Below are 23,475 nucleotides of genomic sequence, written 5' to 3'. Positions count from 1 at the left end.
CAACAATTAGGGATCAACTAAGTAAATTATGGCTTGTCCATATGATGAAATGCCATATAGTCATAAAAATAATGTCCCAAATAATATTTACTTATATGCAGAAATCTAATCTTCAAAACAGTATCAATAATTTCTAAAATAATATGGAGAATAAAGTTGTTTTGTAAATAATTACATAATTTACATATATGTAAATATGTGCCTATATATGTATATAAATTGGGTATAACAACTCGCTATACAGTGAAATGTTAACGTTATTATGTCTAAATGGTGTAAAAATGTAAGTAATTGTCATATTTTTAGTGCTTTTTCTAATTTTCAAATCTTCGACAAAAAATACATATCATGTTATAATCCAAAAAAATACTAGTTTAAAAGCTGAAAGTGAACAAAAGCAACAAAGTGCATAAGTAAGAACCAATTACACAGCTATAAACTATGCAGAACTTCAACATTAAAAGAGCTGGAAAATAGTACAAAGTTGCAGCTAAGTAAGAAACAAAATCAATTTTCCAAAAGTTAAGAAAACATGATTTTTTGACAAATGTGGTTGAACCTGAAAGGTGCCTTGTCCGTGTCTAATCTCTCCTTTCTTAGCTGCTGTTGGCACATTTATGCTTTTTGACCTTTGCCTGTTCAAAATGTAGTTACAATGATTGGAACTCTGACAGCTCTTTTGAGTGCAAGAATCCTAGAATGAATGCAAGAATCCAAAATCTCTGGTAACATTACAAAGGTCATCTTAGTAGACTACCAACGTCAAGACTTCATATTTTGTGAGGGAAAAATAAAGTACCAATTTCTTTAGGCCACTCTGGATACACACTGAGCACAATTCCTAAATGATACATATTATCTAAAAATTTGCACATAAGATTAAAGAAAAATTTTTTGTCATGGGTTTAATAAGTATTTGGCTAGCATATATTACTAAATATTAGGGTTCACATGTCAAATCATATTTAAAATGAAGACAGAGGACAGAAACGGAAAGAATTAACAGTTGGAAAATTAGGATACATTAAAACTGACCCAGACAAAGAAATTTATATTTCATAAAAAGAAATGTTTATTTTTAATAATGTGAAAAATTATTTTTAAAATTATAAGAAACAGCTTTAACAGTACCGGAGAGTTTACACTACACTGTAAAAATAAATTTCTAGAAATTAAAAATTACTTAAATATTAATTTTGTCTTTTTGTGTTTTAAGTGAAGACATTTTTGAACATCTTTAAACCTAACTTTAAGTCTGGGGCCTTTAAAACAAAGATCCAACTAGAAGTGTGCAATAAATATGGGATGGAAGAAATTTTTTTTTTAGCGTACTCTTGGACCCATGATTTTGATAAATTTGTAGTGATTATCATTGTAAGAGATTATGTTAATATTTTTATATCCTCATTATATTCCAGAAAAAGATACAAGGCATGTCACAAAGATTCATTCAATAGAGCATCATTAAATTCATAGCCTTTCATCGTACTGCATCAATATTTAACAATTTTTCAAGACATTTATTGAATGAATGGTTATATTATGGACTTTGGTAGGTCTCAGAGGAACAATGAGAAACATGATGTCTCCATTGTGAAAAAGCTTATCATCTAAAATGGTAGACATGTGAGGGCACCACTATGATAACAGGTTGAAATAGGAAGAAGGTTCTATGGGAACAGAGAAAATAGAATAAATTTGCCTTGGGGATTTGGAGAAATCCTTTAAAAAGGATTTGCTCATGTGAGCTGATCTCTGAAATGAGCAGCTAGGTAATTCAAGGCTGCAAAGCAATGTGAGCAAAGAAACAATCATGGACTTCTATGATAAGTCCAGGTAACAGAGAAACAATTCAGTGAATCCTGAAAATAGATTAAGAGGGGGTAAAAAATGAGATGCAAGGCCAAAAAGGTCATTTGAAATAGATCTCTAGGAAGGACCTTAATGATATGCTAAAGAATTTGAAATTTAACTTGTAGAGCTTTTGAAGGTTTTTAACACCCAGGAGTTACATGCTCATTCAGAGAGATCCTTCTATTGACAATGTAGAGTATTTAACAAACCACATGATGAAGCGTAGTTTTATTTTAGAGAAACATGTTAATCTTGGGTTTAGATTAAGCACAACCTTGACTGAGGGCTGGCAGGAGTGACAGGATCAGCCCGTGAGATCCTTTTCAATCTTAAACCCTGTGACTTACGTCTCCGTCAAAGGAAACAAGTTCCAGGCAAATTCTTATAAATGACAGAAGTGGCAGAACTCTGAAGCCACTTGGGTGAAAATCATAAAGGCGTTGTGATTTCAAATACCAAATGAGTTTGACAACAAGCATATAAAGTGCACAATCCCTTACTAGCTAACAACGGAATTTGAGAAGAAAAAAAAAAAGTCACATGGAAGACATTCTTATAGCAAGTGAAAAGGCAGTTTCAACTATCCTACTGGGAAAGCCAGATAAAAATTTGACTGACCTAAATCCTTTTTAGCCTGCATCATTTCGCAAAGTAGCCTCTACTGCTCTGGAAGACCCAAGGGACCTATCTGTGCATATGCAATCTAATTAAATGCATGTAGTTAAATGCATGTAGTAAGGACTTAATTGTGTAGAGCATTTTGCTAGGTACAGCACAAAAAGAAGGAATCCTGTTAGACTGCCTTCCTGGATTTTCTAATCCACAAACAGCAAATAGATGTAGATATACACCTAGTTTACGTAGAAGAAAGAATGTGTTCAAGTATAGGAACAGGCAAAATTATATGTACCAACAATGAATACTTCATGAGCATCAATCAATAAGTGGAACAACACCTTGATTAGCTCTATTTCAAGGGGAACCACAGTTAAGGGTCAGAGAATAAATGCCAGTGACCAGATCTCACTCCTGAGACCTACTGGAAGGGTAAAGAAAAGCTCTGCTCTATTCAGGTTTGACAGCTCTAAACGGCAAGGTCGACTCAAGCAGTCTGAGGCACAGCATGTCACAGGAGCGATGCGCTGAAGAAAGAAGAAACAAACCAGCCACCGCACAGCATGAATCTGGGGATACAAGCTCCTTTCCTTTCCTTTTGTTTTCTCTTCTGTTTTTGTTGCTGTTGTTTTTGTGCCATTCTAACAAGAGCATTTAGCCTTAGAGAGGAAGACCCAGATATAGGTGTCAGCTAAAAGGCAGGAACTCATACAATTTCTACTAAATAGAAGGTGTGAATCTGGATTGAGGAAGCAACACGTGAAAAAGTTTTAAGTTGGGATGCAGTGTGAATTTTATCCCTCAGACCAAGTACATGGTGTATGAGATCAGAATTCTTAAGTCCCCTGAGTGATTGGTTTGATGGCAATCAGCCAAGTATATCATGAGATCAGAACTGTCGATACTAACAGAACTCCCTGACCTTGAACCCCTGCACAGTGGTAAATGAATCAATGAGGCACATATTTTCCCATAAAACACAGCCGCAAATAACATAATATGAACACATTTACTAAAAAACACAGAACAGGAAAACTAAAAATTCTACAAAATAACAACATGTAATTTATACATTTGTAATTCATGATTCATACATTTGGAACATTGTTCATATAGACAGATGATTTTTACATTTGTTTAAGGGACAAAGAGGCCCTTTCGTGATAGAATAGCCTTATGAAAACATGTAGCTCTATTTTGCAGATGTTACTCGTTCCTGATTAAGAAAAGAAATAACAGAAGCAGGAATAAGGGAACAATTCTCTTGATAGTATGAGACTTCAGTAGGGCAGATGCTTCACAGGAAGCGAGCAGAAGTGCAGACAAAACTAAATTTTGGCTAGTCAACCCCCAGGGTTTTAGAATTGCAATTCAATAATTGCATGCCATGAGCATGAACCCACTGCTGAAAACCCACTGGTAAGTATGTATCAATAAGTTGGAAGTGCCTGATCTTGCATTTACATAGTGCCTTAAATTACGTAGATCTCAAAATCACTGGCCCAATTTATTGATTGATTATGTATACTGACTGCTTAAGCAGGAATCCTTTCATGCACCAATGAAGTACGGTCATTTCTATATCAAAATGTAGCAGCATTTTATTGGCCCACAATTTTATATACCACCCAGTTACTGTGAGATGTAAGCCTCTGGCCAAATAAAAGCGCATCGGTATTTAGTGAATTATAATAAATTGACAAGTGCATATAATACAACATGATTAAAATCACGTAATAAAATTTTTCCATGGCAAGTAATAAATACATATGAGATTTTATAAAAAGCAAACAGACAGAAAGTAACTCCCACTACATGTGGGAGTTTTAGAGTGTGTTAGTGTGGGGTGAGGAAGGATAAAAGGGTGTCAGGAAGGCTTTGAGGTTGGTTAAAAACTCAAAACTACTTAGTAGAACCTAACAAGAAAGTTGTACTGAATGTTAAGGTTTGGGATAAGGAGCGTTTTTTTAAAAAAATCCATCTGGCAAAATTTAATTTGATCTAATATAAGGTCAAAATAAACTCCAGAGTTAATGAAGTAAGTAACTGAAAGTCAAAAATGAATCTGAATTATAAAATAAGATCAGTAATTTATACTTAGCTTTAGTGGTATCCAAGGCCAAGATCTTGGAGGACCACACTTAAAAACTGCCAGGAAACTTACAAAAATGAAAAATCAACTTTCCATAGGAGTGCTTTGGAGAAAAGCACACACACAGGTAGTTTGCATCAGCTCTGCCCTATGCTAGGAAACAGTATATCTTTGATTTCATGCTCATGAAAAATATATTGCAAAATTAATCATATTGCTAAATATTTTATAACTATGGAAAATATCTTTTGTGACTTACTAATTTCCAAGGTGCTTGGTGTTGAATAAAATGAAGACTGGTCTGAAAGTGAAACTACAGGATTAATTATCAATTGACTATCACTCTATAAATAAAATAATTATAATTGGTGTAATATATTGGCAGATAGATGCAACAATACAAGAAAATGAATCAATTGTCTGTCTGTGGCTACATGTAACCTTGGCTGAAAATGCTTAACCTCATGCATGGTCCCCAGAATTGGCAGGAGTTAGTACTTGATTCTAAAAATATTTTATGTAGAAATTGCTTACACAGTTATTGAAGCTTGTAACAAAATTTTGTTTTTAATTACTTTTAAAATGTATTCAAGTGGCACACAAAACTTCAAGATGGAATAAAACAGGAGCACTAAGGAAATACAAACTGAGGACCCAACATTATTTTAGGCAGCACTAGAAAATTGCTTGAATCACATGGGACAAGTTATAATAAGTTTTAAAAATAATTTATTTACTTGCAATATGAAACAGTTTTTAAACACAGATAAACACAATACTATTTAATAACCTATAATGTCCTCATATAATAAACTCACAAAACATAATGTAATTTATTCCTGTACCAGCATTTTTTAAAATAACTATTTTATCTTACTGAGTATGTTTTTGGAGCTGAGGAAGTTGTAGGTTACATTTAAAAATTAGTCTTTGTACATTTCAACATTCTGCAAATGATTTGGAAATAAATCAAAAACAGTATGATGCATCATTAGATTCCTACCAGCAGTTTATTAATTTATGTATAATTATCATTTGTACAAATTATTATGAAGGAAATGACAAACTACCAGTGCTCAAAACATATTCTCCTTACTTGATAAGAAAAGAGAACCGTAATTCAAATATTTCTAAATGGGAAATCAATTACAATTTGTTATTTCAAATTATGCTTTCTTCCACATTAAAAAAGTAGAAAATCTCCAAATAAGCATGTATAAAAATAATTAAGAACTAGATATCATATACTGAAAATAAAATCTGTGTCTTTAAAGCATAAGAAGTATACAATGTTTCATCTTTTTCATTCAGAAATGAAGGGTGGGATGGCAATGTTTTAAAATGTTCTCTATTTTCCATACTTAACACACACAAAAAGCATTGATCTTTCAATTTCTCTAAGGCTCTTCCACAAGAAAAACAACATAGTCAAAGCAGATCAAATAACTAAGGGGGAAATGCAAGATGGCTGTCACTTAACGCAGAACACCTAACAAAACTCAACAGAGATATTGAAAATTCCCGAATAGAAAATGCTTACCATCCTTGTTCTCAGCTAGATACACTTTTTTTGCAAAGTGGTTTGTCATTGTTTAGCATTGTGTATAATGTGTATAATATTATAATATTTATCATGAAATGAATGCACCTTTGCCTTCACGCATTTACCTTCCCTTCTCTCTTAAATAAGATTTCTCAGCATTTCACTAACACAGTTTTACTGTTTCTACTTCACTTGGCTTCAGTCCTATCTTTAACTCCTATTTATTTATTGGCACTCGGGGCCCAATTTTGCAGTAACTCCTTACAGTAACTCTTCCAGGTCTGAGATTTTATTTCAAAAATCGGTTAAGCAGGCCAGATTTACTAGGCACCTGTCACACTAGATACCAAGAGAAGACCATTGAAGAGGAGATACACAAAAAACAGCTCACACTTATTGAGCACCTGCTAAGTGCCAAGCACAACAATCAGTACATTATATGTATTGTCACCTCAACCCTCATGTCATTACAATTATAAGGTGGATGAGAATATCTAGCTCATAGTGCTATGAGAATTAAATGAGTTAATATTATGTAAAGCACTTAAAAGAGACCTTCTTGCCCAGTAAGAGACCTGGGTTGTATTCTTGTTAGCTACTATGACTATTATCTCCATTTTAAAGATGAGGTAACTAAGTTCCATGCAGGCTATGTAACTGTCTTCTGTCATACTTCTAGTAATCAGATATAAGAATTTTTAAACTACATTTATGTGATTCCCGGCACCACAAAATTAAACTTGTGTCTTTAACACTTAATTGTGTTTTACTGTCTCCTCCTAACTTGAATCTCTGTATTTATCTTATTTTAGAATGAAGAGGAAGTTAATATGCTAAAAGGTCCTAAATAATTGCCAAGAACTTCAACTTTAATATGTAACTTAATGGACCCCAGATTCATCAACCACATGAAATAACAGGACAAAAGAGCTCTAACTGCCCACAAGTTACTGTCCTTAAATCAAGATCACCCAGAAAATGGTAAAATGAGGTGACCAAGAGAGACTGTAATCACAAACTGTCAACAGAAACCGGATATTCACAGCTTTAAAGAGTGCCTCATTGTTAATTTGTTTTTGTTTTTGTTTTTTCCTCAGTTCAGAATCCCCTATCCTTTCATACTATAAAAGACTAGGTTTTACCATATAATTATTTTTTTCCTCAGTTTTCCACAATACCTTTTTGTGATATACGTATCCTACACTATGGGGGGAAACTGGGAACCTTCCTCATTTCTCTCTCTCTCTCTCTCTCTCTCTCTCTCTCTCTCTCTCTCTCTGTCTCTCCATTTCTGTCTATAGAAAGCTAACTATGATTATTTTTTAGTTAGCTGATTCATGTTCATAGTTAAGAATGCTAAAGCATGAACATGTTACACAGCAACAACCAGCAGGTTAGTAAATTTTTTGTGGGAACTACCCATATGCTCACATTAATTATGAATAGCTAGTATCTTTACAGCAACTATTCTGATCAGCTACAAAATTAGTGTTAGCCCAACGATACTAAGGAGTGAACATTTCGAGAGCAGCTGCTGATCTAAGATGGCAATATCTTCACATCTGTGAACGTTGAAATGGCCATCCTTCATTTACCAATTTTTCTGTAAATCTGCAGGCACATCAGGTAATCACAGTAACTGGTACAATGCAACAACAGAGAGAACTGTAAAATTTACTGCCTCTATCTGGAATCCAATACTAAATGTTGCTTCAAATTATTCCTCAGTGCTTTGAAAGTGTTTAGGAAAACAGAGGTGAAATGGTGATACGATCTTTTAAAGAATCATCTTCTAACGTACATATTTACATCAGCAAAAAAATAAATAAATAAGCCATAGGAAAACAAGGCCTTAAAAAATGAAAAAAGTTCTATTAAAACAATTATATTTAGGTTCCGTGTATACACATTCATAAAACTAAAGATGTATTATTCTGATTTGATTGGTAAAGTCAGTTAGACACAAAGTAAAGAATCAAACTTAAAGGACACAGGACAGAGACTGAAGACCATTGTTAAGAAGGCAATGAACACCTTTACTCTAATAAAGACCCAGAGCAAGTAAGAGCTCTGTATCAGTCTCAGGATTTATACCTAGAAAAATTCTAATTCACTTTATTCTCAATAAAATGATAGACCTATCTTCACAAAATAAACAGACTACAAAGTGGTACTGGGTATTTTTAAATACCAGTTGCTTTATTTTTATTTATTTTCTTTTTCTTGAGACAAAGTTTTGCTCTTGTTGCCAGGCTGGAGTGCAATGGCACAATCTCGGCTCACTGTAACCTCCACCTCCTGGGTTCAAGAGATTCTCCTCCTTTGGCCTCCCGAGTAGCTGGGACTACAAGCGTGTGCCACAACGCTCAGCTATTTTGTTGTTTTTTTAGGGTTTTTTTTGTTTGTTTGTTTGTTTGTTTTTTTGTATTTTTAGTAGAGATGGGATTTCACCATGTTGGCCAGGCTGGTCTTGAACTCCTGACCTCAGATGATCCACCCGCCTCAGCCTCCCAAAGTCCTGGGATTACATGCCCAGCACCAGTTGCTTTAAAGATGAGGAAGCTGACATTCAGAGAACTTAAATGACATGTTATAGACTTTTATTAATGGCTTTATCAGGACTAAATCCAACGTTCCCCTCAGTCCCATAATGTAGTACTATAGGGAATTATTGCTATGACGTTCAGTGACAGAAGTACCAAGAATTTATATTTCTTTATATAGTAAAGCCCCTCAACCCCAACCAGTTGCTCTCCCCAGAGGAACTCACTTTTAATTGCTTATTAGCTCTACAATAGAACCTTTAAATCCCAATATCTTTATGGATCATGATGACTCCACAGAGAGTGGCTGGAATATGTGGAAATCTGGGAAGTACACACTCATCGAAGCATAATTGCATTTTTTTCTCAAAAAAATTAAAGCATACTTTGACCAAGCAGACTCAGAGTAGTTTAGCCATTATCTAAGTCACTTCACATCATATTCAGAACTTCTCTGTATCCTTCCTCCTAATGTATTCGTTATTCCTCGTGTTGGTTATCTTTGTAACTTTAAGGACTGTATCAGTGCTATTTCTTATATTAACTATAGACATTATCTCTTGACTCCTATTTTGTTATATGCTACTCTTCCAATCCCTAACATTTCCTTCAACTCTCTCCAGTCCCCATATCTAATTCCTAACCTCAACCACCTGTATGTTTATCGTGATATTGTCAGTCTTGATAATATTTGCATTTTGTTCTATCACCAAAATTATCTTCTACATTTTAAGTAAGATTGACTGAAAATCAATCAAAAGATGAAAGTCAGTAAATACCATGTATATTTAATTTAAAAATATTATTCATTTTGGAGCCAACTAAAGTCCTATGGTTATTTTGCTTTTTTGCATATTCTTTTGTTTTTCCTGACATTTCTACTTTTTTCTTTGTACATTTTTTGTCTTTCTAAATACTCCTTAAACATTAAATATTCTATAATTTCCCCTTTTTGTCCCAAATCCTCCCACCAACCAAAGCCTCCATTTCCTTATACTAATCCTACACCAGGTTGAAACAACACAATTTGTTCACCTTCTTGGACTACTTCACATAGCTATTATGCCATGTCTTTCTCTTTTTCTTAACTATAGTTTGCTGGGGTTCAACCTCAAGTAACTTTTCAAGAAAGGTTATATTTAAGGAAGATAACCTTTGTCTTTTTATGTCTTAACATGTCTTAATTCTACCCTGACACTGGATATTTTGACTGGGTATGGTATGCTGAGTTGTAAATCATCTTTCCTCAGAAATTTGATAATTATCCTCAATTCCTTAATGCTTGCTCGAACTGTATTTTTTGCTTTCTTACTAGACTTTCAATTAGTAGGAAGTCATGCTTCATGGAGATTCACTATGACTCATATTTTCCATCTTGTTTCATTTTTGTTAGAATTGACAGATTTTTCTCTATTTAAAATTACAAATTTTCCCTTAAAATATTTGAAAATATTCAATTTCCAAGAGTTTTTCCTGCTCATTTAGTGTTCCTTTTCTATATCATCCACTTGTTTTATGAATGCAATATTTTCCTGGATCTTTTCAAGAATTATATATATATTATATATGTGTATTTTATATATATTATATAACATTTGTCTCTTTTATGGTCCTCTAATTGTGTGTTTCTTGCAAAGTCATCTTGTTATCGGTTTCTTTAACTTGGTCTCTTTTTTTTTTCATGTTGCAGACATTTTAACATTTTTGTTCTTACGTTATTTCTTAAATGTCTGTGATCCTTGATTGCTGTTTTATGTATTTAGAAATGAAGGAATACCAGCCTGGGCAGCATAGCAAGATTCCCCATTTCTACAAAAATATAAAAGTTAGCTGGGTGTGGTGAGACATTTCTGTAGCCCTACTTACTTTGGAGGCTGAGGCAGGAGGATTGCTTTAGCCCAGGAGTTTGAGGTTACATGTAGTGAGCTATGATCATGCCACTGTATTCCAGCCTGGGCAAGAGACTCTGGCTCAAGAAAAAAAAAAAAAAAAAAAAGTAAAGAATATAAAGGAATAGAAAATGCAGATCTCTGTGAACCTGAGTGGGTCTTGTTGACTAGAAGACTTTGCTTTAGGGCAACCAAAAAGCTGACCCATCAGGCTTAAAGGCTGTAAGTGCCAAAATAAAGGGGGCATTGTTTTTCTAAGACCCATCCTTAGTTGCCCTTGCTGTCCCTTGGCAGTTAGTATATGTTAAGAGTGGATAGTTAGGTGAGCGAGTAAGAAAAACTTACTATAGAGATGTTTACACAGAAAGTAGAGTTATGAATACAAGGCTATTTCATCTATACATGTTTGATAAATTATTTTGTTTTAGCCCCAGACTCTCATTTCTGTTCTCTACTTTTTTCAACATTATTGAACCTCATGAAGCCTTTGGGGCCTTAATATGGGCAGAGTGAATCTCCTCAACTTCAAGCCACCAACCCACTTCCCCCGCTCCGCTGACCTCCCACTACATTCTAGGCAGTTTCCTTTGCCTTGCTTTATTCTCTACAATTTGTAACAGCTTTATAACTTTTAATCCCTCAGTTTAATGCTTGAATTAATGAGTTTTCAGAAGGTAGTTTAGATAAAAATAGTTCTTATTCCTTCCTCTTAAAATGGATACTCATCTATTGAAAACTAAGAAGCTATACTTTAAAACGTCTAAAATGAAAAAAACCCAAGAGCCAACAAAATTATTACACTGTGGCCTATCACCATAATCACGACAGTAATAATGTTCTTCAGAATGATTCAAATAAGGATCTCTGTTGAGATAGATGTGAATTGCCCATCTGCACAGACCTTAAGGTACACAGGGTAAAATTGATGCTACTGATTTCATATTCTAAATGCCTTATATTCTGTTCTGCTTGTGGGAAATGAGAAAACTGATGAACATTTGCAAAAAAAAGATTAATTGAAGTTCAAAATTATTTGAGATAGTTGTAAATATTTTACATTTGTGGAAGTTAGTTTTCCTTACAAAAGGAATGGAAATGATGTATATGTTATCCCACTTGAATTATAATTTTATACAGATAATAAGAATTTGTGCATTGTAGAAGCAAAAATGGGCCTATTGTTGTCTGCAACAGCAAATGATGTGTCTCATAACTAGCAATTCAATGTGTTAATTCAGCTGTGCCATCCAATTACCTACAATTCATCTCAACTTTAGTGTACAACAATAAAAGTATTTTAAAAATCTTTGACAAAATGTCTGCTCCAGGTCATGAAAATAGGGGAAATACTATCCATAAGTCTGACAGTGGGTACCACAGAATATAAATTGTTAAAAATATTTATCACAGTCTATCAATATCACAATGATTTTTGACGTGAAGTCAGTAATCTAGCATTAATAATGAAACATATATTGTTTTATTTTTTAAAAGTCTGACCAAGTAATGTGAGAATCGTGCGGCAACTGAAATTGGCATCCCCTCAAATAACACGGCATTCCTTTGGAGCTATGGCCTGCCACCTGTCAACTGACCACAGGGCCCAAACACACAAATCTAAAAGTAGACAAAAGTAATGAGATGCAAATTTAGCATCCCCATCCTCCTGTTAAATGACCTAGATGCAAGAGCTATAGTATCACTCACCTTTTCAGAAACTAAATGATGAAATGAACAGACTTTTTTTATTTCCTTTTTTGTTGTTTTTTTGTTTTGTTTTGTTTTGTTTTACTAGAATCAAGGACATCAATACATAGTTCAGTTTGGCTATATGAAGATTTAACAAGTCATAAAAGAAAGACAACTTAAAGTGAAAAGCACCATGAAGAAGAATGGAAAGAAGAACAAAGAAAAAGATATGAGGCAAAGAAAAAGAACACTGAAAAATAATAAACACAGTATTTACCTTAAGAAAAAAATAAAAAGATATGCTTAAAATCTATAACATATGAATAAAATCTGCACCATATTCAGTGACAGACTGTTTCTAATATTTTTCAGGACAAGTGATATATAATCCTATTTGAGACTGAATGATCAAGAGAATCAAAGAAATATAAGCCTCAGGAATCCTGGTGAAATTTGCTACAAGGAAAAGAGAAAAGATGATATTGAGTCTTGAAAGTAAAATAGTTAGTAAACCCATAAACCCTTAACTCATTTACAGAATTGGAAATCGCATTGTTTCTAAATGCCGATTTTTAACTCTTTTTTAAACCACACAAGTGGAATGACTCATTATTGGGGGTTTAGAATTCAAATACTTTACATAATTTAATCAAACATCAGTCTAAAATAAAATTTATTTTAAAAAACACTAAAGAAAAGCCATATTACAAGATTATTTTAGTGCATTAAACAAAAATATTAAATAACAGAAAAGGAGAAAATGTACTTTCTTAAAGATTAATACATTGGTTTTCACAAGTGATTATAAATTACAAATACTCCATTTTATACAAAGCTTACAAAATTATTGAGAAAAAATCCATAAATTTAGGTAGAATTTCCCCAATCCCGCCATAAACATGAGTATTTCCTAATGTAATTTAAAGATCTTATGAGGAGCATTATAGGGAAATAAAATGTTTCTTATTCAGTATAGTTACAGATGTAAATCTTAGTTATGTATTGAAGTATATACGGTTATTTTGTTATGGGTTGAAACAAACAACCCATAACAAATTTTGTTTTGGAAAACAAAATTTCTTTTCTAAATCTTTTAATATTCTTGTCTGCAACACTATGTAGTAGTGATTATTAATACTGGTTTGGTCTATGTCTAATTAGAGGCCAAGTCAATGATGACACTACCTGAGGAAAACCACTCTGATTTTTCCATGTTTATTATCCCATTCATAATTATATTTATCTCTTCATCTGGTGCCACAACTTCTAAAATATAAACTTTTAAAAACATTTCCAACTCTAGAAATATCAGCTTTTCTTCCTTCACTTTCAAAGGCAAAACTTACTCAAATAGGGAAAAGACACAGAAATCTGTATTCTATTTTCAATTCTGCTACTTCAAGTTTTGTGACTTAAAGCACGGCTGGGATCAGTGGCTCATGCCTGTAATCCCAGCACATTGGGAGGCTGAGGCAGGAGGATTACTTGAGGCCAGGAGTTTAAGACCAGCCTAGGCAACATAGTGAGGCTCTGTCTCTACCAAAAAAATAAAAAATAATAATTATCCAGACATGGCAGCACAATCCTGTAGTCCTAGTTACTTGGGAGGCTGCACCAAGGGGTTCAAGGCTGCAGTGAGCTATAATTTTGCCACTGCACTCCAGCATGGGTGACAGAGAGAGACTCTGTCTCAAAACACACATACACACACACACACACACAAACACACACACGTAGGTAGTTTTAATTATTTCATCAAAATTAGCATCATCCTTGCCCTTCCACTGATCTTCTTACACTGGCCAACTTACTTAACCTTTCTGTGCCTCACTTTCCTTGTCTCTAAAATAAGGATACTAATAAAATCAACTTTTGAAGGTCTTTATGATTAAATGAATCAGTATCTGCAAAGCACTTAGAACAGCTCTGGAGCATAGTAATTGCCATGTTTTGTTAAATAAATCTGTTAAGTGATATACTACAAGCAGATTAGTTGCTTGAAATGTCACTGCACCTCAGTATCACATAGGAAAATGTGTATAAAGATAGATTCTGTGGATCCATCCCAGTTAAATGAGACTCTGTATCAGTGGGACCTGAACACCTGTAACTAAAATGAATAAATAAGCTCAAGGTAATTTGGATTTACAAACTGCTTTGGTAGATATGAAATTAATGTCTTAGGTCAATTTAGCCACATTTCACACACTCCACCAGTATTCTTTTCCTCTTTGATGGCCCAAATAGAAACTATCTAAAACAACCTGGGATATAAAACCAACCGCCAGTTTTACAAAAGCACTAAGCAAACTTGCTTTGCTTTCGCCAAGGCAAAGTAAAAATGGAGCAAACTGATCCCTACAGGTTGGGATGTGTTTTTTGGAGGAAGGATGGAGAAATTAGTTCTGACAAGCTCTTTTTGTCATTGCCCAATATTCATTTCCAATCCCAGGACACACAGTGGCACCATCTTAGTGTCAGTAAACGGTGGTTAACTACCAAGAAGGAACAAGTCATCCCTAGGAACAAGTCATCCCATTAGGAAAATGAGTACAATGTGGAAAAATGTACAGGGAGCTTAATTTATCCTCTTTAAATAACTTTTATTTTGAGATTCAGTTCTTCCATGTTATTTGGTGTTAAAATGTCCACTCTTATAAAATTGTGATGATAGAAGTAGACTTTTTAAATCATTCTTACTGTACAAAAGAAAATAATCACATAAAGTTTACCATTTGATTTTTTTAAATTATTAGTCAGTGAAAATGTTAGACTGAGAACTATTAGATTATTGGCTTCAAGGCAGAATAAACTAGTGTCATCCTTGACTCTCACACATATGAGCTATGTGATTCTGAGAAGGTAAGGCCTCATTTATACAATGGGAACAGTAACATACTATTACTCATATTGTTGTTACAAAGATAAGACATGTTAAGACCTGCCAGATATTTACTTACCACAGTACAAGTACAAAGTAAACAGCCAATAAATTTTAGCCACTTTACCATTTTACAACCCAATACACCATCTTAACTTCTTCATAAATAAATTGGAATGGATATACCTTTACATATATTTCATTCCATTTTTCTTTCTTTAAACTAATGGTTGTATTTCATTGGGGTCTTGATAATCATATAAATCTCACCCTCTCTATCTGAAACTAATTACATAATAATAATAATCTCAAGAGGAAATTAAGCCAGTTATTATGCTTCTAAGCTACATAATCCTCCTCATATGTCAAAATCCACTTTATTAACCAAAAAGAGGTGCTTTGCTTGTAATATCAAGGCAATTAATATAAGACAAGACACTAAGTTGACATTTACTACTATCTTCAAGATGTTATTTCGATGATTTTTGATTGTGCTATGCTTTTAAATTCTTCTTTCTGTTTACAGTGGCTACTCACCACATGCATTATGTTCACCAACGTGTCAACAAGCAGATTAATCACACTCTCCCGAAACTGTTGTATAAGAGCTTAAATAAGATTTAAGTGACAATTCAATGTAGCGGGATATATGAAACAGAGTCCCAATTAATTTCTCTTCATGTTAAAACCTTAACATGATATATCTTGGACAGCCCCCATCTGTCTTAACAAAGACCACATCTTTAAAAAATATGAAAGAAATCTAAGTATTTATTATGGACATTGTATTTAATTTTCTCACATAGTCTACAAGACGATAACAAATATATTCATATCTGTGATAACAATAGTCATTCTTCTCCCTACATCCCTCTCAAACTATCTCGAGAGGATTAACCATTAACCTGGAACAATTTTTAATAACTGATATTTTTAATTGCATTTGAGTTCATTTCTGAAGGGCAGGTAATTATGGTAGTGTAGACATTAAGAGAGAGCCTGACAGTTCATGAGGACTCTAATTACATGGACATTGAATGAAGTTGAGCCCTTAAAGGAAAAGCATGTCTCCCAACTTTAACTTACAATTTAAATTTTAGATCCCATCAATCTCTGTAGTGACAACTTTTAAAAATTAAGAATGTCATTTAAATGTATAAGTCTAAAGACATACTAAAAACAGCTTGAAAAGCTCATAGCTAAAAATGAATTTAGGGACATGAGAGCACACAGTAATCAGAATCACACAGATGTCTTTAGCCACCTGTAATCATTTCTTGGTAATCAAGCTAAGACCAATTAAATGTATTATAACAGATATACTACACTGAAAACACAGACCAGGTCTAAATATGAAATTAAGAAGAAACAAATGTCAAGTGATTAAAGTCTGTTCGGTTTATACTGCTCCTCCTAAAGACTAGAGAAAATTGTTTATAATGCCTCAGACGGACGACTATTACTGAATTAAATGTATTCATTTTCATAAATTTCCTTGAGAAGCTAAATTTCACAATGAAAAACCAGACTTTTCAAACACAGGTATGCATATATTTGAATGGCAGAAGTCCTTCAACAATGTGCCTTCAGATAGAAATTGTAAACAGAAGTCTAATCTGATAAAATAATAAATGGTTTATCAAAGCAGACAGTGCCAGATCTTTAAACGTGATTTATGTTTCCAAACATATGCTTTAGCCACTGTGTGTGTGGGGGGGGGGGGTGCTGTTAGAAATGTCATTAAATAGGTTGTCAAAATAAATATGAGTATATATATGTAGGTCTTGATTTGATGTTTCACATGTGTTTATTTTGATGACAAGAGCAGACGGAAGGATTTAGAACCAAAGCCCAGTTTAAATCCTTTGATAATTAGGCATATGGTCATTCAGACTTCAAAGCAGTGATCCTGTTAGATCCCGTTAGATTTAAGATGTCTACATGTTCCTACCGATAGGGACACAAATACAAGAAGGTGATGTACTAAGAGTCGCTGTCAAGTATGTGTTGTTTGTTACAAGAGGTTTCTCTTGAGAATATCATGTCTAATAAGGCAAATTAGTTAAAGGTCATAACTATATGAAGTGTCCATTTTTAAAAGGACAATGAACACCTAACAGAGATATGCAGCATCATAATTTATTTTACACAGTAAGACAATTCTATTAATATTTCATTCCCAATCATTTTCTCAACTGTTATTATTCACAAACACCAGGATTCTCTTCATCTGCCCATTCAGAAAGAATAAAAATACCCATTTGTTACTTCTTATCTCACCCCTTTCCTAAAATCCCAAAGTTTTTATAAGCTGTACAAGCTCTAGCTCTACTACATGAAAATGTTCCTGTTACAACTACTATTTCTAGAAACCAAGTTGGCATGATAAAAACATATTTCACTCTGACATAACCGTTCAAGCTGAAATGACTGCCCATTACGTGAAAAAGTTAAACGCATTAAGTTAAACCTGTAAAACAAATAGAAGGTATCTCAAACAGTATCAGATTTTCCACCTTCACTACGTCTTTACTATTTTTAAATATAAAAATTGGGTAGAGTATCAGGTGATTTGTAAATAATATTTTTAAAGGAAAATTGCTTTGAACATGCTCCTGCACTATACTCATGGTAAATTACCAACTATTTTAAGAGGTGACTAGCATATCATCAAAAAAGTAGTATTGCTGCCCATGAATTCCTATTATTACTTTGAATTAGGAGGCATTATGTTTCCAGGTACTTTAGGAAATTCTCATATTCATGCAGTATCACACATCTCATATATATATACATATATATATATATATATATATATATATATATATATATATGAAGCAGTAGGGGAATCCATAAACTATTTAGGGTAAGTGATCCAGCTTACAGATCAATATAGCCCCCAAGTATTTTAAGCTGATATATCTGTTCTTCATATTAAAAGAGAGAACTTTTCACTTGTTAGAAACCACATGAAAGTATTCACCCAAAAATGATGTCATGTCCCAATTTACTTTCAGGTAAGGAGGTTGGGAGATGCCACATTTCAGGGTCTCTAAACTCATTTCTTCAATCTGCGATGACTGTGTTAAAGAACACCAGCCAAGTTGTAAACTTGCAAAAAGGGGCAAATTCAAGCAATAACATGAACTACAAAGAAACAGAAGACTCCTGTTTCAATATCCCTTCTACTAGTTCTCAATTACCATTCATACAAAATCTAAATGAAACCTCCCAAAAAAGGAGTGAGGACGTGGAATTCAACTGTCGGCTCCTTAACACAGCTGGTAACTTGGAAGCCTATGATTCACTGCATGCTAATCAATCAACCAACAAGTTTTTATTAAGCACTTACTAGTTTCCCCACACTGTCCTAAGGACTACATATCTGAGACAGCCTCCATTCTCACATTCCCACTTGGGACTTTCTGAACTAGAATTAATCTATACCAACAGCACCCTATAATTCCTTTGGAAAAGCTTTCTATTCTTCCTCTCCAAAGCGGATCTGAGATATAGTGCCGCTACTTAAGCAAGTAGCTGAAGCCCTGGAATGGGATAAGCATCACAGAAATGGTGAAATAAAAGCATTTATTTAAACTAGCAGGAGCAGCCAGGAAAATTCTCCATGGAACTGAAGGTGGATAGTGGCTAAAGGAAAGACGTGAAATCCTGGTTTGTAGCAAACAGTGCAGAGAAATGCACCTTTTTAATGTTCAAAGTCTGCCTTAGGCTATGCAAATTCTCCAAATCTATCCAATTCCTAAATCAAACGAACAGGGTTTCAATATGAAGGTTCTTACTCTGCAGGAGACGGCGGGGGGGGGGGGGACATAGAGATCGCGAGAGGGGGGTGGGGGGGAAAGAAAGGTTAGTAATGTAATGCAAAAGTCATTCATTGAGGAAAAGGAAAGGATGTGGGTAATACAAGGAGAATGATCCCGGAAGATGAGAGGTCCAAAAGTAAATAACCAATAGGTTGACCTTACTTTTCAGTATTCTTGAACCAGCAGGTTTCTTTAACACTAGAGGGCATGAACGCGAATGAGACAGAGAGAGAGACAGGGAGACAGCGAAAGAGAGACACAGAAAGAGAGAGAGAGAGAAAAAGAGAGAGAGAGAGAGAGAGAGAGATTGAGGAAAGGCAGCTTTCACATAAAGCTGAAAATACTCAAGGAAACCAGAAATTTCAAGGGGGCTTTGGTAGCCAAGTTCCTTTAGCCTTGCGAATAAAACCTCTATGTTGTTATGCTGTTTCAGGGAAGGCTGACCACGATCTCTCCAAGGAAACCGCTTTCCTAAGCACTGAATACATAGTAGTTTAAGGCAGGCATACCTCAGTCCCCAAAAGCTCCTCTCCTCTGCTAGCAACACCTTTGCCTGAAGAAAGCTCCCACCCTTTCAAGCATCTATGTTTGCCTGTCCACTGTTCGTTCTCCTGCAGCTGGCTATAAAGGTTGGGGAGGTAGACTCTGCTCCTGGAAATTCAACTAACCACAGTCCAAGAATCGGGTATGCGGGCGGGGCTTGCGCAGCATTCGCTGTCCAGAGTAGCAGCCTCAGTGCGCTCAGGTTCGCGGCAGCGCAGCGCCCTCAGACCCGGCGAGGGGAGCCTACCGCGGCACCCTCCACTCTACGCCTTGCGCCCCTCATTCAGGTCCACAATAGCCCAGACAAGGTCAGGCCGTCTCCTCCGCGTCCCCGCTGACCCCAAACAGGAAAGTCTCTGCACCTGGAGATGCCCATTAGATGGGCCAGGGCTTGCTCCCCTAACCAAGACGCTTCAGGATCAGGGAGCTCGTGCTCGGGAAGACGGGGCAGGGAGATGACAGAGGGAGACAGAGATAAGCTGCCAGAAGCAGACACAGAAAGAGAACAAATGCTGCAAGACGGAGAGACAAGCGGAAAGACATTAACAGGGACACAGACATCCCAAGAAAGGGGGAAATATAGAATAAGATGGGGGGAAAAAAAAAAAAACCAGATACATGGCCGGAGAGTGTGGACTGAGGGGACCAAGGCTCAGAAAGAGAAACAGAGGCAGAGACACACATGGTGAGAATGAGAGGCAGGAGGACTCTGAAAAAGCGAGGCAAAGGGGGCAGGATAGGAAGGCAACCGTCGAGGAAGACACCCAAGACCCAGGGAGCGCCTGGTGCCGGGTCGAGAAACGCCTGAAACGCAGCCGGGGCTGCCTGCAGCTGGTGCGAGAAAGTTGCCTGGGCTTGGAGGCCGAGTCACAGCCGCCGCGGAGCGTCACCAGAACGCAGAGGAGGCCAGAGCCCCCCCCCCAACTCAGTGGGGTAGCCGGAAAAGCAGAGCAGAAGGTGGGCGGCGGCAGAAAGTTCCGCGCCACGAGGTCCTCCCGCAACACCTGCAGCCGAGGGCAAGCGCACTCGGAGCTCCCGGGAGGCCGCCTCGCCAGGTCCGCCCGCGCCCCTGCCTTTGCCCTGGGACCGGCCCGGGGCGCTCGGCGCCGCGCCCTGGCACTTGACGCCTGGACTTTGCGGTACCTAGCCCCAGGACTCCGGCAGCCCAGAGGGAGCTCCTCCCAGACAATCAAGAGGAAAAGAGAGGAAGCGAGAAAGAGACGGAGACCTGCTATCGTGGCCAACGATCCCGCGAAGAGGGAACGGCGGTCCACGCACGGGATTCAGCCTCCGATCAAGCCCAGCAGGCGCCGGCCAGCCGCGCCGAGTGCGGGGCTCGCCAAGCCCGCGCTCACCTGGAACCCGCGCCGGCCCGCGAGCGCCGCGCTCAGTCCCGGCTCCCGCTCGCGCCTCTCTCTTCACACTTCCCCGTGAGCAGAGGGAGCCGGCTCCGGCCTCGGCCAGCCCCAGAGAGGGGCCCTCATAGCGCAGCGGCGGGCTGAAAGGCTCCTCGAGCGCGGCCAGAGCGGACGCCGAGGCCGAGGAGGCGCCGAGAGCGAGCGAGAGCTTCTAGCACGTTGTCACCTCAGCAGAGCCGCCGCCGCCTCCGCCTGGTCACTTCGCCCCGGCCCCCGCCCCCCTCCCACCCCAGCCCGCCGCCTCCCGGTCCCTCCTCCTCGCGTGGTCCCTCCCCCTCTCGTAGCCCCAGCCTGGAGGCCTCTCACTGGGCTAGTATCATTTACGTAACCAGCACCCCCAGCCTCCTCCCTCCCTGCTCCCGCTCCTCCCCGGGCTGGGGCGGTGCGCACCGAGCGCGCTCCAGCTGCTCCTGGAGCTGGCGCTTCTGCGATGTGCACAAGTCCCGCGATACTTGGCAGGCACTGCCCCCAAGAGCAACCGTGGGGTCAACTCCTCTCTCCGGAGGGCGCCTGGCGACCCCTGGCCGCCTGGGGCCCCACAACGTCTAAGCCGGCCTGCGTGCACTGCGTTCGCCCAAAGCATCAGGAAGCCTCTTAGAGGGGAGCTGGAGGATCAGAGATTGCCCTCGGGGAAAGCGCCGGCAACCCCACCCTTGCCGTCGGCTCTCCAGCGGAGAGATGCTGCGGGGTACTTGAGGCTTCGGCGCCCTCCGCAGAAAGGACGGAGGTTGGCCCCTTGTTGGTTACAGAATCTACACCCTGGCAGGATCCTAGTGTTCTGGTTGGCGGTGGCTACTGCCACCGAACGCACTGTAAGAGTACTGGGACCACAGCGCTTCCTTGTAGCTCTCAAATTTTTATGAAGCGGTAAAGAAAAAAGTGGGGCTTTGAATTCCTTTCTCAGGCAGTTAGGTATGGTATTAAACACACACCCACTCCGAGGTACCTGGACGTTTGCATGTGTAAGTTAATGTGTAGTACCAGTACCCCCATGGTACTGAGTTTAAATACATGTGAAGATTTTGGAACAGTGCCTGGCAGAAGGCAGAGACCTAAGACACAGGCATTATCAGCATCTGAAAGACTTGGGACCTGTCCCCCACTGCCATGGGAGAGGAGCTTTTCTAGGAAATTGGGATTGCCGAGTTCAAGTGCCTGCTTGGCATTTTATTCGCTGTGGCTCTTGGCTAGTTTTGGCCCTTCGGGTGTCAGTTTTCTTGTTTGTAAGAACGGCTGACAGGGGTCCTTTCTTCTCACAGTGTCACTTCACATGTCTTATAGGATGTTTTTGGCAGAATTGGGGGAGGATATAACGGCTACATAAAAATATTAAGAGCCACGTTTGACAAACATATGATACTATTAATCATAATCTAGTATGTCAGTGGCATTCTTGATGATACTCATGAAAGGCAATTTCCAGAGATATTATCTTTATATCTTTTCATGAGTCAATTATCATTTAAATTTCTATGTTAATAACTGTATTAATGTCTCCTCCTACATTGTCCATCCTGCCCTAATGTCAATTATGGAGCATTTACCAGAGATGCTTCTGTGCATGTGTGAGTACACAGGGTCCCACTCATAACACTCTGGAATTTCTCTCTACTGCTCCCTCTAGTGAATTACAGTCCTAACATCAGGTCACTTACCTCTACATGGTATACTGAGAAAAACTGTGGAGCAGGTAAAAGATTGAGGTTCTAATGCTGATACAGCTACTTACTAGTCATATGTTTTTTGAAGACAAATAAGCCCCCATTCTTACGTTTTTCATCTCTTAAAAAAAGGCGGCCGGGCACGGTGGCTCATGCCTGTAATCCCAGCACTTTGGGAGGCCGAGGCGGGTGAATCACGAGGTCAGGAGATCGAGACCATCCTCGATGGTGTCAGGCTAACACGGTGAAACCCGTCTCTACTAAAAATACAAAAAAATTAGCCGGGCGTGGTGGCGGGCGCCTGTAGTCCCAGCTACTCAGGAGGCTGAGGCAGGAGAATGGCGTGAACCCGGGAGGCGGAGCTTGCAGTGAGCCAAGATCGCGCCACTGCACTCCAGCCTGGGCGACAGAGCGAGGCTCCGCCAAAAAAAAAAAAAAAGGCCCAATTCCATCTTGCAATCTTTGTGATAATATTTAACTTAGGCAAGAATCATAAACTTGGTAGAAGTTATTTGGGTAATTGGATATTTACATAGTCCCAAGTATCACCCTAGAAAGTATTGGCTTTTGGTGCATAACACACCATTCCAAAACTTATTAGCCCCAACCAATAAACATCTATAATTTCTCAAAGCTCTGTGGGTTGTCAGGTTGGTGTCTTCCCTGGCTAGCTCAGTTTGGTTTAGAGACCTAGGATGGCCTCACTCATTGTCTGATGTGACATACTTATTAGTCTTGAGAGTGTGGGACTCAGCTGCAATGTTTTGTCTTTTGTTTCATCTAGGCCATCATCCTTCAATAGGCTAGCAGTAGTCGCAGTTGCAGGGCTCCAAAAAGCAACAAGGAAGTGCAAGCTCCAATGTGGAGCACTCTGAGAATCTGTGAACGTACATTTGCCATGGAAGTTACATGACCCAAACATA

At 37.8% G+C, this 23,475-nt stretch overlaps 1 protein-coding gene across 2 annotated transcripts in view; it reads right to left on the bottom strand.

Annotated features, from left to right (window-relative positions):
* Nucleotides 1-21,173, bottom strand: part of GALNT13 (polypeptide N-acetylgalactosaminyltransferase 13) — a 592,354-nt gene extending 571,181 nt beyond the window's left edge. The window contains exon 1 of one of the 2 annotated variants that reach the window (XM_028830721.2): nucleotides 20,702-21,173. The gene's annotated coding sequence lies outside the window, so the exon portion shown is untranslated. The remainder of the gene's footprint in view (nucleotides 1-20,701) is intronic. The other variant, XM_077956554.1, reaches the window with a different exon arrangement.
* Nucleotides 21,174-23,475: the final 2,302 nt, after the last annotated feature.

Source organism: Macaca mulatta, chromosome 12, assembly GCF_049350105.2.
Source record: "Macaca mulatta isolate MMU2019108-1 chromosome 12, T2T-MMU8v2.0, whole genome shotgun sequence".
NCBI lineage: Eukaryota > Metazoa > Chordata > Mammalia > Primates > Cercopithecidae > Macaca > Macaca mulatta.
This window is presented reverse-complemented; position numbering and strand designations above follow the sequence as displayed.